Genomic DNA, 17650 nt, shown 5'->3' with positions numbered 1-17650 from the left:
CATCTTGCTTTCAGGAATAAAACATTCTGTGAGGCATCAGATAGTTATGGTACCCATGGCCCCACCATCAAAAAGGCAATTCCCATACCTAGAACTGTATCAACTGCAGTGAGGATGCGTGCTGCCCCTTTTAAGTGAAGAGGGTCCACAGTGGCTAGCTGGTTTTCTTTTCTTTTAATATTTGTTTATTTGAAAGGTAGAGTGACAGGGAGGAGACAGGATAGCGAGAGAGCGAGAAAGCAAGAGAGCGAGAGAATCTTCCATCTGTTGGTTCACTCCCCACGTGGCCACAAGAGTCAGGTATGGGCCAGGCCAAATTTATGAACCAGGAGCTCCATTCTGGTTTCCCATGGGTTGCAAGGGACCCAGTACTTGGACCATCTTTACTACCTTCCCAGGTGCATTAACCGGAAGCTGGACTGGCAACAGAGTAGCCGCGACTTGAACCAGCACTCTGATATGGAATGCAGGAATCAAAAGCAGTGGCTTAACCCCACTGTACCACAACACTGGCTGGCTGGTTGGTTTTGAAGAATAATGCTCTATCAAGGGCTCAAGTTAAACAGGTGAGTAGGCTAGACCTTCGGAATTAGCAATGGCGAGGTCAGCCCAGATGAATGGAACCCATGATAGTGTGCCCAGGTAGAGCTTCCCATGCCTGTCATTGTGGATGCCCTGCTTATGAGGCTATTGTGCCAATGGAATGGCCAAAGACAATCTGCCTCACATCAACAATGAATTGTTCTTTGCAGTGCCTATACATTGAAGGATGCTATCTGGTGGGAAATAACATGTGACCTAAAAAACTTTAAACTCTGGGGAGCTCATAGGTCTGTCCACATGCTTGTTACTTCCTAAACCTCCTATTTCTGATATTCTTCCAAGCTCTTAACAAATCACTATAAATCCATATATATTCTTCTATAACATCACATTCCTTTCCATTCTCTGCAGACAGACATGCACCTGCCAAAACTCTGCCCATTGGGAGGTTATCTCCCACTGTGTTATTTCAGGCACATCCATAAACAGGACTGTGGTACAGCCACAAATCATTTTCAGTGTGCACATATATACTGAGCCAACCTCTCAGTTTTCTCTCTCCTGTGAACTAGACTACCCCTGCAGGCAGGAAACGAACCCAAGAGTCTAAGGCATAGAGAGATGACACAGTAGTGTGAGTGTGTGCTTTGAGATCTTATCTGCACCCTAAGGTCACCCTAAGTGACCTTGCTAATTATGAATCCTGGATGTGTACCACCTCCATCTTAAAATGGATTGCTACTGTGCCTAGCTGGCCTTATGACTTGGCAGGTCTGAAAACTGATCTCATAATGGTCATTGGACGCCCCATGTTACATGTACATCAGGGATAGTTTTTCTAATATTGAATAATATTCTGCTACTGATAGCATGGCATGAGCCCTGGTAGCTCTTTTGATAAACTCTACATAGCCTCTTTTCCCACCCCACGATTATCTCTAATACCACAGAATGTACTATGTTGAATGGTCTAAGAGGCAACTCAACTTGCCTTATAACCCTTTCTGCTTTGTGCCCTACTTCAAGAAGGAAACCTCTGGTGTGAAGTGGTTACTGGGTCACAGCAGTATCAGCAAATGTGAAACGTGCTGCTCCCAGAATCCACAGACACTATTATGCCTTCTAAGTGATGCAAGTTGGAAGCACAGAATGTTTGCCCTTAATTAAACTGGGCACTCTAGCTTTCATCAAACAATGAGATTCACTGATATTTCAGGATCCTGATACATTTCTCCCACTTTCTGGCCTTTACTGTATGTTTTAGGCTTTTCTAATCTGATCCAAATATTAACATGTCATCAGTATTGTGGACCAATGTGATGTTCTACAGATTATCCATACAGTGCAGTTCCCTTCAGATTACTGTGACAGAGATAAGAGTAAAAATGGTATGGCAGTAAGATGATTAATGTTTTGCTGACCTATATAAATTTAGACTGCATCTTGCCCTCCTTCTTCATATGGATATAAAAGAGATTATATGCCATTCAGTGGCTACATAGCTTGTTCTCAAGGACATACTAATTGCAGTCTTCCACTTCTGATACAGCAGGTGCAACTGGAGTTGCTACTTAGTTGAACTTAAAGAAATCTACTGTCACTCTCTAGAATAATTTATTTTTTGCAAGTGCTGGAGCAGTAAATAAATATGACTTTATGTTTGGCTCTAATCTCTGCAGTTCTACAAAAATGTGCCAGCATTTTTTTTTTTCTTTATCATCCCATAGAGCAAGTATAGGGCAGATTCAGAGACCTCAAACTAATGTTCACTGCAAAAATCTTTAACACATAACCATGGAACTAATGTGAGAGTTCTATGAATTGCCAAAGTTATCCACTGTAATTACACATTTGGAGACCAAGAAAATTATCCCTGAACCTGGTGGATCAATATGAGCCAAACTGGGCCAGTATCTCATTTAAAACCTGGTTTAGATACATCACTATTTGAACGGCAGGACAATGATGATGCTTTGGGAACCTGGAGATCTATGTTAATTTGGATTGTGTGGCAACAGTCTTGAAAATATTTGGCTCATGCCCTTTCTCCAATGCATGTTTTCCCAAGCAAATGGCCTCAGGTCCCTTTGGCAAATGTCTAGGAATATAATCATACAGTTATATATACAAATATATATATTATTTTATTTATTTATTTGAGAGGTAGAGTTACAGACAGTGAGAGGGAGAGACAGAGAGAAAGGTCTTCCATCCGCTGGTTCACTCCCCAAATGGCCGCAATGACCGGAGCTGAGCCAATCCGAAGCCAGGAGCCAGGAGCTTCTTCAGGGTCTCCCACTTGGGTGCAGGGGCCCAAGAGTTTGGGCCATCTTCTACTGCTTTCCCAGGGAGACAGTTGGATTGGAAGAGGAGCAGGTGGGACTAGAACCAGAGCCCACATGTGATGCTGTTACCACAGGTGGAGGATTACCCTACTGTGCCACAGTGCTGGCCCCACAAATATATATATTTGTATATTTTGTCTTGGTGTTGGAAAGTCTTTCTTCTTGAATACTTAGCCTCTCCTAAGGTCACTGAATTAAGACCTAACAACTAACTCAGCTCTGAATGTGTGGTTAGGAATTGTGACGTTCTACTGAAGCAGCTGCTTTCAGAATCTTAACTGTCCTCCTTGATATTTTTTATGTAGTATTATCATTGGATGCCCACTTTTGCTCCTAAGGACTTTGCATTCTATTAACCACCTCCATAGTCTTCTATGAGTTTGGCTCACCTTCTGCCATTACAATCTTTTTTTTTTTTTTTTTTTTTTTGACAGGCAGAGTGGACAGTGAGAGAGAGAGACAGAGAGAAAGGTCTTCCTTTTGCCGTTGGTTCACCCTCCAATGGCCGCCGCAGCCGGCGCGCTGCGGCCGGCGCACTGCGCTGATCTGATGGCAGGAGCCAGGAGCCAGGTGCTTTTCCTGGTCTCCCATGGGGTGCAGGGCCCAAGCACCTGGGCCATCCTCCACTGCACTCCCTGGCCACAGCAGAGGGCTGGCCTGGAAGAGGGGCAACCGGGACAGAATCCGGCGCCCCGACCGGGACTAGAACCCGGTGTGCCAGCGCCGCTAGGCGGAGGATTAGCCTATTGAGCCGCGGCGCCGGCCTGCCATTACAATCTTTTTATGCATTATATCAAGTTTCCCCACCTTGTTCTGATGGGCGAATGTCATCCCCTGAACTATACGTGTTCTCCAAAGAGTCTGTGGAAGACAGAATGAAAAGGTAAGTTTATTTTGGTGTAGAAATATTTTAACTCTACCCACAGTTTTTTCATAACATGCATTTTCATGAACTTGTGCATGGATTATATATATATGCATGTATTTCAAAAACTCTTTTGTATCAAAATAAACTTTCATTCCCTTTCCCACGAACTTTTTGAAGTCCCTTCATATGTTAGGCTCCTATCACCCACATTCATCAGAACTGTATTCTATAACAGCACCTATTCTATCAGCTAAGGCTTCAGAAGACAGCAACCACTGAGCATCTCAACAATGCTGTGCCCCTTCTCACCAGTGTACTCCTTATCATTTTGGTAAGCACGTTGTCTGTAACATTCGAAGGCAGAACACAGCTGGCTGATGGACTTTTTTAGACTTACAATCCAGACCTTCCCCTCTACCATACCTACTTCTCCCAGTGTTTTGATGCTCCCATTCACCATCTTCCAGGACATTTTGGCATCTCTGCCTCACTGACCATGGACTGTCACTTTCTCCAACCTCCAAGAGCAGCTCTAGCTGCTACCCTGGTAGCACTATCAAAATTCAGACCCTCTCTCAGTCTCCCACGTCAGCAAGCTTCCTTTGTCTTCCCCTATATTTGATACTCACTCCCCCTTGCATTTCCTTGCTTTGACACTCACAGAAGCCGTATTTCCCTGGATCCTAGGGGTCGAAGTTGGCCACATTCTACAATTTTCCCGGAGTATAGTTCCTTTCTTCCCTTAGAATATGAGAACTCCCTACTAGGTTATGTTGTAACCTGACCCTAATCATCAATTTGTTGGCCAGGAAGCAGCTGAAGTATATCCTGCAAAGACAACATGTTGTCATCCAAATACTCTGCACCTTCTTAACAAGGAAGGGAATGGGAAGGAAGACTATGATAGGGAGGAGTGGGCCCTCTGTTGACTCACAGGGCTCAGGGAGAAAATTGATGATACAGAATTTTCAAGTGTACTATCACCATGCTGTATCTCAAGACCTAACTCAAGGTCCTACCCTTGGCAGAGCATACTTGCCAGAGTAGAGAAATTAGATTCCTCTGGCACTCTGCTACCACTACAACCGAGAATTAAGTTCTTTCCACCTGTTTTTCTGTTCTCCAACTATGGAGAGATGAGTCTCTTTCTATGTGGCTGGGGGCTCTCTGACTCATGTTTGACGTAAATTGCAAATCAATCACCAGCAGCCTGCCATTGCTTTTTTTGCCCTGTACTTCCACAGGCCCTGACAAGAGCTATCCAGTTCCACAGTCCTTCTAATACATGAACTTCTCAAGATCTTGACCTACCACTTCAGCAGTACACTGCCTTCTACCTGTATCTCCCCCGAGGTCAACATCAGTGAGACTTCCATCAGCGTTCTCATGGGCTGTCATTGCTCTAGCTACCACCACTGAGTGAGAAGTCATAGCCAGCTGGTAGGGGATCCAACTTCAAAATCTATTTTGGAAGCAACTTGCTAGGATGCTTCCTGGCTGAAGTCACAGGCCAGGTTCTTTGGAAACAGACTGTAATATGAAGTTTACATGGAAGAACTTTACAGGAGGTGAAGGGGTGTCTTAGAAATAACACCTGTTCAGGAGCAAGGAAAATAAGATGGTGCCAAGAAAGAAGTTGAATGGTGATACATTTGTAGCTGAGACCTAAGGTGATATTATGGGACTATCTGGAACTGTAACGACTATTCAGGTGTCCCTAACTGAGGCACAGAGTACAGGCCCTCCCACACCCACTTGGAGCAACCACTGATGTGGGTATCATCACATGGGATGTGGGATTCCATCAAGATTGGGTGTGACCTTGAATAAGACACTTTTTTTTTCTTTTCTTTTTTTTTTTTTTTTTTTTGACAGGCAGAGTGGACAGTGAGAGAGAGAGACAGAGAGAAAGGTCTTCCTTTGCCGTTGGTTCACCCTCCAATGGCCGCCGCGGCCGGTGCGCTGCGGCTGGTGCACCGCGCTGATCCGATGGAAGGAGCCAGGAGCCAGGTGCTTTTCCTGGTCTCCCATGGGGTGCAGGGCCCAAGCACCTGGGCCATCCTCCACTGCACTCCCTGGCCACAGCAGAGGGCTGGCCTGGAAGAGGGGCAACCGGGAAAGAATCCGGCGCCCCGACCGGGACTAGAACCTGGTGTGCCGGCGCCGCTGGGCGGAGGATTAGCCTAGTGAGCCGCGGCGCCGGCCTGAATAAGACACTTTTTGCAACCATTGTAAATTCCAGAGAGGAACTAAAACTTGACTATTTTTTTATTTTTTATTTTGATTTATTTATTTATTTTTTTTTTGATAGAGTGGACAGTGAGAGAGAGACAGAGAGAAAGGTCTTCCTTTTGCCGTTGGTTCACCCTCCAATGGCCGCCGTGACTGCCGGCGCATCGCGCTGATCCGAAGCCAGGAGCCAGGTGCTTCTCCTGGTCACCCATGGGGTGCAGGGCCCAAGGACTTGGGCCATCCTCCACTGCACTCCCTGGCCACAGCAGAGAGCTGGCCTAGAAGAGGGACAACCGGGACAGAATCCGGCGCCCCGACTGGGACTAGAACCCAGTGTGCCGGCGCCGCAAGGCGGAGGATTAGCCTAGTGAGCCATGGCACGGGCCCAAACTTGACTTTTTAGCAGTCAAATCTCCTGAAAGCTGAAAGATGGGTATTCCAGTTCTGGGAAGGAATCTGGATATCTAAGTATACTACAGCACCTAATATAACATGTAAGAAATTACAGTACCTATAATTCACAATAAATATTAACCTCAGGAATTATAAAATGTCACTTGGGAGGTAACAGATTTGCAGAGTTTTAATGAAGTGATGAATAACTAAAGAGAAAAGGAAAAAATATGAATTTTTCAACAGGTTTCATGAATTAGTAGCAGCAAATGGTTACTGCATAAAACTCACATGTACTTTTCTAAGAGATTCATAAATATTACCTCATTTAATCCACAAATTAACTTATGAATTACTTACTACTTTTATCCCTGTTTTTAGGTGAAAACACCAAGACTAACATAGCTTAAATTATTTTCTAAAGCTATAGTACCTAGTAAATGCAGGTCAGTGTAGACGCTTAGATTTGAGTCAGCAATCTGTGTTCTTATGCTAAACTGTTTTTGTTACCTAACAAGTGTCAGATCTTGTCTTTAGTATATTACCAATATTAACCACTCATCTGTCATGAGGTTGGTTCCATTAACTCCACTCTACAGAGAAGAAAACTATGGCCAAGCATTTATTTTGTTCAGAGGCCTTTTGTTATCCAATTATTTTACTAAATTATCATCATGTCTGGAATTAAGAATCCTGACTCTACCAGTCACTGGCTGGCTGACTGTATTAAGACATTTTCTACTGCTATAATCAAGTACCTGAGACCAGGTAATTTCTGAAGAATAGACGTTTACTTGGAAGTCAGCTGTAGAGACTGGGAAGTCCAAGAGCATGGCACCAGCATCTGTTCATCATCTGGTGAGGGCCTCTGGGCTGAATCATACACTGGCGGTGGGTAAGTAGGTTAGCTCAAGGCTCTTGTGTTTTCTTGTAAAGCCACCAAAGTCACCGGGGCTCCACCTTCATGACCAAATCTAACCCTAATTCCCTCCCAAGGTCCTGACTTCCAAATACCATTAACAAATGAATATGGGGTTAAACTTTCCAACACATGAGGGGATGTGTTGAAACCATAGTAGCGGCCTCAGGCAACTTGCTTAGCCTCTCCAGCCTGTTTCTCTATATGCAGAACAACTACCCACTGGAGTGTTAATATGTAAGGCCCTTATACCCACAGTAACAACAACTGCTGCCCCTCATCAACACCAACATCATCAGTTAAATTATTATCATTTATCACCGTGAAGAGAATTTATCAAATGTTCAAATAAGTATTCCTGCTCATTTGGCAGTTATATGAGTTTTTCATAGAAAATGTAAATTGTTTTCCATTCTAATCTATTTCTTAGGATCTTGTAAAGATGTTTTCCTGCCTTGACAACCTTAGGTTAACTGATAACACATTTTACTGCACTCACAAATAGTGCCATAGGATTGGGCCTTACATTACAGAAGTCGGTTCTGTGGGAATAAGCTCTCCTGCTTCCACTGAAATCTATACACTTTCAAACAGGCTCACATTCTTTTGCAACTCAGTCACCTTTCAGAGGCCCCATTTTTTAATCCCATTACATTGGAGAACAGGTTTCAGCCTATGAATTTGGGGGGTAAACAAATATTCAGATCATAGCATTCAAGGAGCAGGTCTATCCATACATCAAATCAATGCACAGTTGCTGAAAAACATGTCACAGTCACTCAGAATCCCTGTCCTGGGTATCTTGTATTTACCATTTCAGGTTTACCTTCTACCCCACTTTGCTTTGCTGTGTGCTCTGGGATGTTAACCCACAGAGGGTATCAATGAGTCCCAAAGTCTTCCCATTTCCTGCTGAGTTTGATAAAGGGAGGTACCTGTAGTAGATGAGAGCTCTAGAGAAGAGTAAAATGAGACTTGTGTCAGGATTTCTTCCTCTGGCTCCTTTCCTGCCAGATCACCTTGATGTGGCTACTGTCTTATGTATATATCTCCCACCGTGAATCCTGTACCATAGCAAGAGCCACTCGACCTGGGTTCCAAGGACTGTTCTGTGCCCTGGCCCTTTCTAGTCTAGGATGGTAAAGACTCTACCATTACCAGTCCCTAGAAGTGGCAACATCAGTGGTAACTCTCCCTGCATGTCGGCCACACCTATGCATACATTTCCTTGATTAAACTGTCAATCACCCAGGCTGTGTGGCCCCTGCTTCCTGCTGGGGCTCCAAACAACATAGTACACTGAACAATGTTGGTCCTTTCACTCAAGGGTTGGTATCTGGACCTCACAATGCCCTTTCTCAATCTGTTTTTTTCAGGCTTAACTACTGTGGAGTTCAGTTATAAGTAATCAATTCAAAGGCTAGGTTTAGATTAAGTACATTTGGAGTTAAAACTTAATAGTGTGTAATATGTTAAGTGATATGAAATATGGGGCAACATATTAAAGTCAAGCTAAATCTTGGTCTCAGGAGCTTTTAGGACCTGTTGTGAGAACCACCGTTCCTCCATGACAGGTTTTATTTTAAACCAGAAATAAGACAGGTCTAAAGGTATGGGCGTGAAATTATTCCTGGAATTCAGATTCTTCTGACTTCCTGTGTGATGCCAGCCCCTGAGTTGCTCAAATGCACCAATAAAATGCATGGATTTAGGTAAATGCCATAAAAAGAATAAGGAACTCACCTACGTGTGTAGTGATGTATGTACTTGTTTACTTGAGTGTATAAAATGCTGGGAGGGGGAGGGACGGGGCTTCTTACCTGAGCACTGCGCTGTGTCCTTTGTGCTGGTAAGAGCCCCAGCTAGCTGGCAATAAATCCTCTTGCTGTTGCATCCAGCCTGCCTTTTGTGAGTTGTTTTGGGGAGGGTCTCATACCAGACACAACACTACTCACCAATCTTAACTTAACTTAATCTTAAGTTAATTCTTGAAAATTCTATCTTATTTACTACAACATCATTACTTTTGAGACAAAATTAGTGATTTTTGAAATTACTACCAATCTGCTGGCGCCACGGTTCACTAGGCTAACCCTCCGCCTGCGGTGCAGGCACACCGGGTTCTAGTCCCGGTTGGGACGCCGGATTCTGTCCTGGTCACTCCTCTTCCAGTCCAGCTCTCTGCTGTGACCCGGGAAGGCAGTGGAGGATGGCCCAAGTACTTGGGCCCTGCACCCACATGGGAGACCAGAAGGAAGCACCTGGCTCCTGGCTTAGGATCGGCGCAGTGCGCCGGCCGTAGCAGCCATATGGGGGGGAGAACCAACAGAAAAGGAAGACCTTTCTCTCTGTCTCTTTCTCTCACTGTGTAACTCTACCTGTCAAAAAAAAAAAATTACTACAATCCATTTTTCCTTCGCTACCACTTGGTAGAGATTTACACCTAAGACTGATAAATTAAAGATAAACCTCTTTTTATGTTCAGTTGTTTCTAATCTGTTTAGATCCCAAACTGAATTCTAGTGGATGACAGGTCATTCCTGCTGGAATCCATCCTTAACCTTTTTACCCCTTCTCCATGTCAACTCTGTTCATGCCAGTCACAGTAAGGCCTGATCCAATCTATCCATATCCTGAACTCCATGATCACCATCTCTGACTCTTATTACTAGACTATGCAAGCAACAGAACAAACTGCAAAGGATAATGGACCAAGAGGCTATGAAAATTATGACCTAGTTTCAACTCGGTCTCTAGTTAACTATTTGACTTGAATATGTCACTTCCTTCCCTCTGAAAGTTTACATGCAGAAGGTAATTAAAGAAAAACACTTGCAACTCCACAAATAGGCTCCACCTTCACCTTTTAACACAGATCCTCTGACTTCTAATCTCTTTCTCCTTTTGTATGCCTAAAGCTTTCACTTTTGGTTCACTCTAGCAATTTTATGGATTTTCTTCTTATCTTTGTCTTAAGTGTGTACATGTTTACTCTTAAACAGGTATATATGAGAGCACACACACTTACACATATTTACACATAGGAGATCACCACATTACCTTATTTACCATGTCTCTGAACTACAATTTATGGTGAAACAGGAATCATCAGGGTACACTGGCTATCTAACCATATCCATCTACGGTCCTATCAATTACACATATATTCTCCAAAAGCATCATAACAGAGTCTACAAAGATGTTGGCTTTTAACCATCTATCAGAAATATGCCAGGTGTCAAGAAACATATTGTGGGGACCTCTTACAAGAGCCAAGTGTAACACCTAGCAATAAAAGAGCTGCTAAAAGAGTCAAGTTTCTTCAACCCAAATGTATCACATATAATAAAAACGTGAATCGAGCATGTTGGTTTACAAGGGGTACAGGGAGTTAAGAATGCTCACTTAGCTTTTGAGTTTCACAGGATTCTGCTTTCCATACATATTCTAGGGCATTATAGGAGTTTACTTCCCCCATAGCTAAGAGGTAAATCAACACCCCAAAGAGCCCAATCATCTGGCCACCTCGTGGTCTCCAGACATGGAGGTATAACTTCTTTCTCTGAAGTCAAGAAGAATGTGCAGAAGATTGAGGTCCAAGAATGTGGGTTGAGTCAGAGTAGAGGCATGATTGTAAACAAATTCCCCTTGACTCCTCAACTTCAGTTAGTTCTGGTTTTCCCATCCAGATCATAATATTTTAAAATGCTAAAAGCATGGTTTAAGAGGAGCAATTGCACGTGTTAAAATCCAGGCCAAATATTTGAACCCTAAAGAATAAACAAATCATGTTTGCTATCATGCTATTCATGTCAAAATGCCCAACAGAGCTGGTGAATGTGAGCTTGAACATCACTTCTGGCCTTTGATTACTGCAACAGGAGGGCATTGTTACCCATGATGAAGTTTCCTTTATAAATCCTGTCACCCAATGTACCGAACCTGGGTAAGCAGCAACTTCTGGAAGAAGATTCCCCTTCTTTCCTTCCAGCTACTTCCCAAGAAAGAGATGCTATGAGCCCCCTGTTCTGTGTCTCATTCATTCATTTTTAATTTTCCCAGTCAATGCTTACTTATCTGTTATCAGTGTGCACAGTAAAGTTAAAAGAAATAAAGCAAGCAACAACAGCTTCCTGACTTACCCTCCCTACCTCACCACCATCCTCTTCCTGAGAAATGACTATCAACACTATTAAGTGTTTCTCTGGTTTTCTTTTTTCATAAATATTTTAAAATACTGTGCTTGTAGTATTTTTTCCCAATTTCAACTACAGCATACTGGCTACTTATTATGGGAGGGGAGACTAGTTATTTTACAACATTATTTCTCATTCCTCCACTAATGTTTTACCATGCACCATTGATGCAATGCACTGTACAGGTTTACATCGTCATTTAATATTTACAGCATTATTAAACTTTATTTTATTTTATTTATTTGAAGGGCATAGAGACAGAAAGATAGATAAAGACAGAGACAGAATTCTCCCATTTGCTGGTTCACTCCTGAGATGTGAGCAACAGCTAGGGCTAAGCTAGGAGCTGCAAAGACAATCCCAGGCTCTCACATGGGTGTCAGGGACCCAACTGCTCACTGCCTCCCAGAGAGAACAGCAGCAGGAAGCTGGAATCTGAGCCAGATCCATGGCTCTAACCTAGGCACTCTGATACACAATGTGAGTGTCCCAAGCAGCATCTTAACCTTTGTATCAAATGCCTTCCCCTCTATGTTATTTTTTGTTAAGACTCATTTTATTTATTTGAAAGGCAGAGTAACAGAGAGAGCGATAGCCAGAGCAAGAGAGAGAAAATGAGAAGTGCTATATATTGCTCACTAATGTCACAAGTATGAAAAACAATTACATTTCTTTTACCATACAACATTTTGCTTTTCCTGGTATTTGCTTGCTTTCCAGGGACTTAGAACCAAATATTCCTACATTCTCTCAGAACCACTCAACAGTTTTCCTTACCTTCAAGTATATGACACAAATTGTTTTGTTGTTGCTGTTGTTTCAGGTTTTTTGTTTGTTTGTTTTTGCTTGCCCTCTTCTTCCAGACTGAATTACTGTGCTCCAGTCCTACCACAAAACAGCTGTCCTGGGGTTTCCTTCCTACCATTCTGAAATCCTTCTCATCATTTTGCTCTGTTACATTTTCTGTTCCCTGGACTCCATGTCTTCCTCCAGGAGCTTCTCAGACGCAGGGGGAGTGTACTCCTTGATACCCTAGGTATCTGACAATTTCTTTATTGGACCCTCAAACTTGATTAGGAGTATCTGTAGGATTGGAAATTGTTTTCTCTCTGTATTTCCAAAACAGCTCCCTTATCTTCCAGATGTATTCCAACATTGCTAATGAACAATACCATCTTAGTTTCTCATTTTGTAAATGTTTTGCTCTCCAGAAGGTTTTAGAATTTCCTCTTCACTTCTATCAGTAGAATTGACATAGCCGTGGTTTGAGGAACTAACTGGACTTTTGTAATATGGAGATTTATGTTTCTTCCACTATGGAAAATTGTAGTTTTTTTTTTTAAATCCCCACGTGCAGAAACATGAAGCAAGACCCCTACCTTTCACCTTAGACAAAAATTCACTCAACATGGATTAAAGACTTAAATCTATGACCCGACACCATCAAATTATTAGAGAGCATTGGAAAAACCCTGCAAGATATAGGTACCGGCAATGACTTCTTGGAAAACACCCCAGAAGCACAGGCAGTCAAAGCCAAAATTAACATTTGGGATTGCATCAAATTGAAGTTTCTGTACTGCAAAAGAAACAGTCAGGAAAGTGAAGAGACAACCGACAGAATGGGAAAATATATTTGCAAACTATGCAACAGATAAAGGGTTGATAACCAGAATCTACAAAGAAATCAAGAAACTCCATAAGATAAAAACAAACAACCCACTTAAGAGACGGGCCAAGGACCTCAATAGACATTTTTCAAAAGAGGAAATCCAAATGGCCAACAGACACATGAAAAAATATTCAAGATCACTAGCAATCAGGGAAATGCAAATCAAAACCACAATGAGGTTTCACCTCACCCCAGTTAGAATGGCTCACATTCAGAAATCTACCAACAACAGATGCTGGGGAGGATGTGGGGAAAAAGGGACACTAACCCACTGTTGGTGGGAATGCAAATTGGTTAAGCCACTATGGAAGTCAGTTTGGAGATTCCTCAGAAACCTGAATATAACCCTACCATTCAACCCAGCCATCCCACTACTTGGAATTTACCAAATGAAATTAAATTGGCAAACAAACAAGCTGTCTGCACATTAATGTTTATTGCAGCTTAATTCACAATAGCCAAGACCTGGAACCAACCCAAACGCCCATCAACAGTAGACTGGATAAAGAAATTATGGGACATGTACTCTATAGAATACTATACAGCAGTCAAAAACAACGAAACCCGGTCATTTGCAACAAGATGGAGGAATTTGGAAAACACCATGCTGAGTGAATTAAGCCAATCCCAAAGGGACAAATATCATATGTTCTCCCTGATCGGCGACAACTAACTGAGCACCAAAGGGGAAACTTGTTGAAATGAAATGGACACTATGAGAAACAGTGACTTGATCAGCTCTTGTCCTGACGGTTGATGTACGATGTAATACTTTATCCATTTTAGTATTTTTTTTGTTCTAGTACCATTGGTTGAACTCTGTAATTAACACACAATTATTCTTAGGTGTTTAAATTTTAACTGAAAAGTGATCCCTGTTAGGAATTTGGAAAACATTATGCTGAGTGTAATAAGCCAATCCCAAAGGGACAAATACCACTTGTTCTCCTTAATAGGTGACAACTAACTGAGCACCAAAAAGGAAACCTGTTAAAGTGAAATGAACACTATGAGAAACGGTGACTTGATCAGCCCTCACCCTGACTGTGATGAGCAACTTGATATGTTATCCCTCTTAGTATTTTTTTTGTTTGTTCTACTTAATACTTTTGGTTGAATACTGTAATCAATACACAATTCTTCTTAAGTGCTGAAACTTAACTGAAAAGTGATCACTGTTAAATATAAGAGTGGGAATAAGAGAGGGAAGAGATGTGCAATTCAGGACATGCTCAAGCTGACTTACCTCAAACGGTAGAGTTAGAAACATACCAGGGGATTCCAATTCAATCCCATCGACGTGGTATGTACCAATGCCATCTCACTAGTCCCAGTGATCAATTTCAGTTCACAATTGATCATAATGATAGGACTAAGAACCAAAGGGATCACATAAACAAGAATAGTGTCTGCAAATACTAGCTGATAGAATAAAAAAGGGAGAGAAGGATCCAACATGGGAAGTGAGATACACAGCAGACCCATAGAATGGCAGATGTCCTAAACAGCACTCTGGCCTCAGAATCAGCCCTTAAGGCATGCAGATCTGGCTGAAAAGCCCATGAGAGTATTTTAGGCATGGAAAGCCAAGACACTCTAGCGAAAAAAAAAAAAAAAACACACACACACCTAAATGAAAGATCTCCGCAAGTGAGATCCCAGTGGAAAGAAAGAACGGGTCATCAAAGAAGGAGGTACCTTTCTCTGAAGGGAGGAAAGAACTTCCACTTTGACTATGACCTTGTCTAAATAAGATAAGAGTCGGTGAACTCAAAAGGCTTCCATAGCCTTGGCAGCTCATGACAAGAGCCTAGGGTGATTACTGATGCCATAAACAAGAGTGTCAAATTGTTAAGTCAACAACAGGAGTCACTGTGCACTTACTCCTCATGTAGGATCTTTGTCCTTAGTGTGCTGTACATTGAGATTTAATGCTATAACTAGTACTCAAACAGTATTTTCCACTTTATGTTTCTGTGTGGGAGCAAACTGTTGAAATCTTTACTTAATGTATGCTAAACTGATCTTCTGTATATAAAGAGAAACGAAAATGAATCCTCATGTGAATGGAAGGGGAGAGGGAATGGGAAAGGGGAGGGTTGCGGGTGGGAGGGACGTTATGGGGGGAAGCCATTGTAATCCATAAGCTGTACTTTGGAAATTTATATTCATTAAATAAAAGTTTAAAAGAAAAAGATGCAGGTGTCCCAAGTGCCATCTCAACTGCTGTACCAAATGCCCACTCATTAGCTGGTCTGTTGTATGCAGTTATAGCTAAGAGTTACAAAGCTCCAAATTCCCACCTGCTTGATTATGGGAAGGGCAGTCTTTTCCATGATTCTGTTTCCCAAGTGGCTCAGGAGATTTCTTGAGAAACATACTTGTTCATAAATGAATCCTGTTGCTATTCTTTCTCCTTTACCAGTCAAACTTGGATGAGGAAGCAGACCTTAACTTTAGAGCATCTTGTCTTCTCCCTCTGAGAGTGCCACCAGCTGTGACATCCCCAGGGATAGCTATTTTATGTGGATTTTAGCATTGGGTTCTTGCATGCAATTCAGATGCCACTGTCACTCTTTTGGAGTGAGAAGAAAGGCATTCTTGTACATGTGAGTTCTAGCTGAATTCTTTTATTAGATATACTTGGACTTTGTAATCCAAAGGCTCTGTTGGAGCCACCTATTCATAATGGGTTCTTGGTGCATCTTCTGTAACTATTCAGGTAATAAAGATTCCAAGAACCAAAAAAAAAAAATCCTCACTTCCATTTCTTTTTATGGAACCCTATTGCTTTGAGCCAGTCTCTAATTTTCTGTACCAGTTCTATAATGTGCTTAGGTATCCTCTCCTGTGGCCATCTCTTCCTCCCTTCCCCTACTTCTAGGAACAATCCTTGACTTCATCTTGCATGTCTTTCCTTTCACTTAGATTTTACTACTGCCTGTCGTGAGTTTACTTTCTGACCATTTTTCTTCCATTCCTCACTGAAATACCATCTTCTCATTTCATAGATATGATATCTCCCCTTACCTCTTTTTCTCTCTGAATCATCTGTTTCATTTGTTTCCTCCACATTTCTATTATTCTTAGAGTCTCAGTTAATCACACCCTTAGCAGTACTCAGTTAATCACACCCTTTCCCTTGGTTTTAACACTATTCTCTTGGTTATTTGACTATCTACTTCCTCTCATTGGTCTTTGTTGGTTCCCTGTTCTCTTCATACATTCTAAATGTTGAGGTATCCTAGGGCTTACTACCCAGAATTCCTTGGTGATTTCAGCTAGTTTTTTTTTTTCTTTAAACAGCACTTATAAACTGACATATTCCAAAATTGTATCTGCATCTTTAACCTCTTTCATGAACCCTATTTTATATAAAACTCCCTACAAACTATCTTGTACATCTAATATGCATCTCCAACAATGCACTCAAAACTAATTTCCAATAAGTCCCTGCACTCTGAAAACCCACTGCTCAGTAAATGGCACATTCATTCTTCCAGTTACTCAGGGTCAAAAATCCTAGTACTGTTTTTGACACGTCTTCCCCTAATTTACCACATCCAAACTATCAGCAAATACTGTTGTCTCTGTCTTCAAGATATATCCAGAAGCTTCCTACTTTTTCCACTACGTCCCTGTCCAAAACACCACCAAACTTGTTCTTAGCACTTCCAAATGGCTTCTTTTCTTTTCTCCACACAATTTATTCTCAAAACAACAAAGTAACAGCTTAAAACTATAAATCTCTGAAGAAAACCTGCCAATGGCTTCTTGTGTTACTCAAAGCAAAAACTCAAGTCCTTAACAAAAGCCCTGAAGACCTACCGCCTCCTCACTGTGACATCATCTTCAATTAGTTCTGTATTTTTGTCCCCTTGCTTATTCCACTCTAGCAATGCAGATCTCCTTGATGATCTTAAAACCTTCTAAGCAAACTTTGTACTCAGGAAACTTGACCTTTCCATTCCTTCTGCCTAGAATGCTCTTCTCTGAGTTCCTCATGGGGCAGCTGCCTGAATTCCCATCAGTGGGAACTTTCCTGACTGCCTTATATAAGACTGCAATGTCCTCCCACACTGGCACATCTCACCCCATTTATGCTTTCATTTTTTTCCACTAAGCTTATTATCAACTAATACACTCTATATGGTATTTACTTGCCTATTCGTTTGCCATATGAGGTTGAGGATATTTTCTATTTTTTTAAAAACTATCATATTCTCAGTTACTAGGGCAATAAATGCCCAGAACTACTTAGGTAGTCAATATGTTTGCTAAAGACTGAATGCACAAATGAATGAATAAGCTGAGTCACAACTGTCGCTCCCCCTCTTCGTGGAGGAACGACACAGGACACTGCGCTGTTCTTTCGTCTGCTCGGCCCTCCCCGGGTTTGCTGCTGGTTCTTCCCGGGTTGGCTACTATCCCTTCCACCTCCGTGGAAGGGCAGTTCCCCCTGCCACATTCCCCACTTCCGCA

The 17650-nt window shown here is 42.1% G+C and overlaps 1 protein-coding gene across 14 annotated transcripts in view; it reads right to left on the bottom strand.

The window, feature by feature from the left end:
• Positions 1–17650, bottom strand: part of LOC138844174 (uncharacterized) — a 411900-nt gene that overhangs the window by 168453 nt on the left and 225797 nt on the right. For all 14 annotated transcript variants that reach the window (XR_011379722.1, XR_011379723.1, XM_070051340.1 and 11 more), the window contains one exon: positions 3696–3749. The gene's annotated coding sequence lies outside the window, so the exon portion shown is untranslated. The remainder of the gene's footprint in view (positions 1–3695; positions 3750–17650) is intronic.

Source organism: Oryctolagus cuniculus, chromosome 1, assembly GCF_964237555.1.
Source record: "Oryctolagus cuniculus chromosome 1, mOryCun1.1, whole genome shotgun sequence".
Lineage (NCBI taxonomy): Eukaryota > Metazoa > Chordata > Mammalia > Lagomorpha > Leporidae > Oryctolagus > Oryctolagus cuniculus.
Note: the sequence above shows the minus strand (reverse complement) of the source record. Positions and strands in the feature narration are given on the sequence as shown.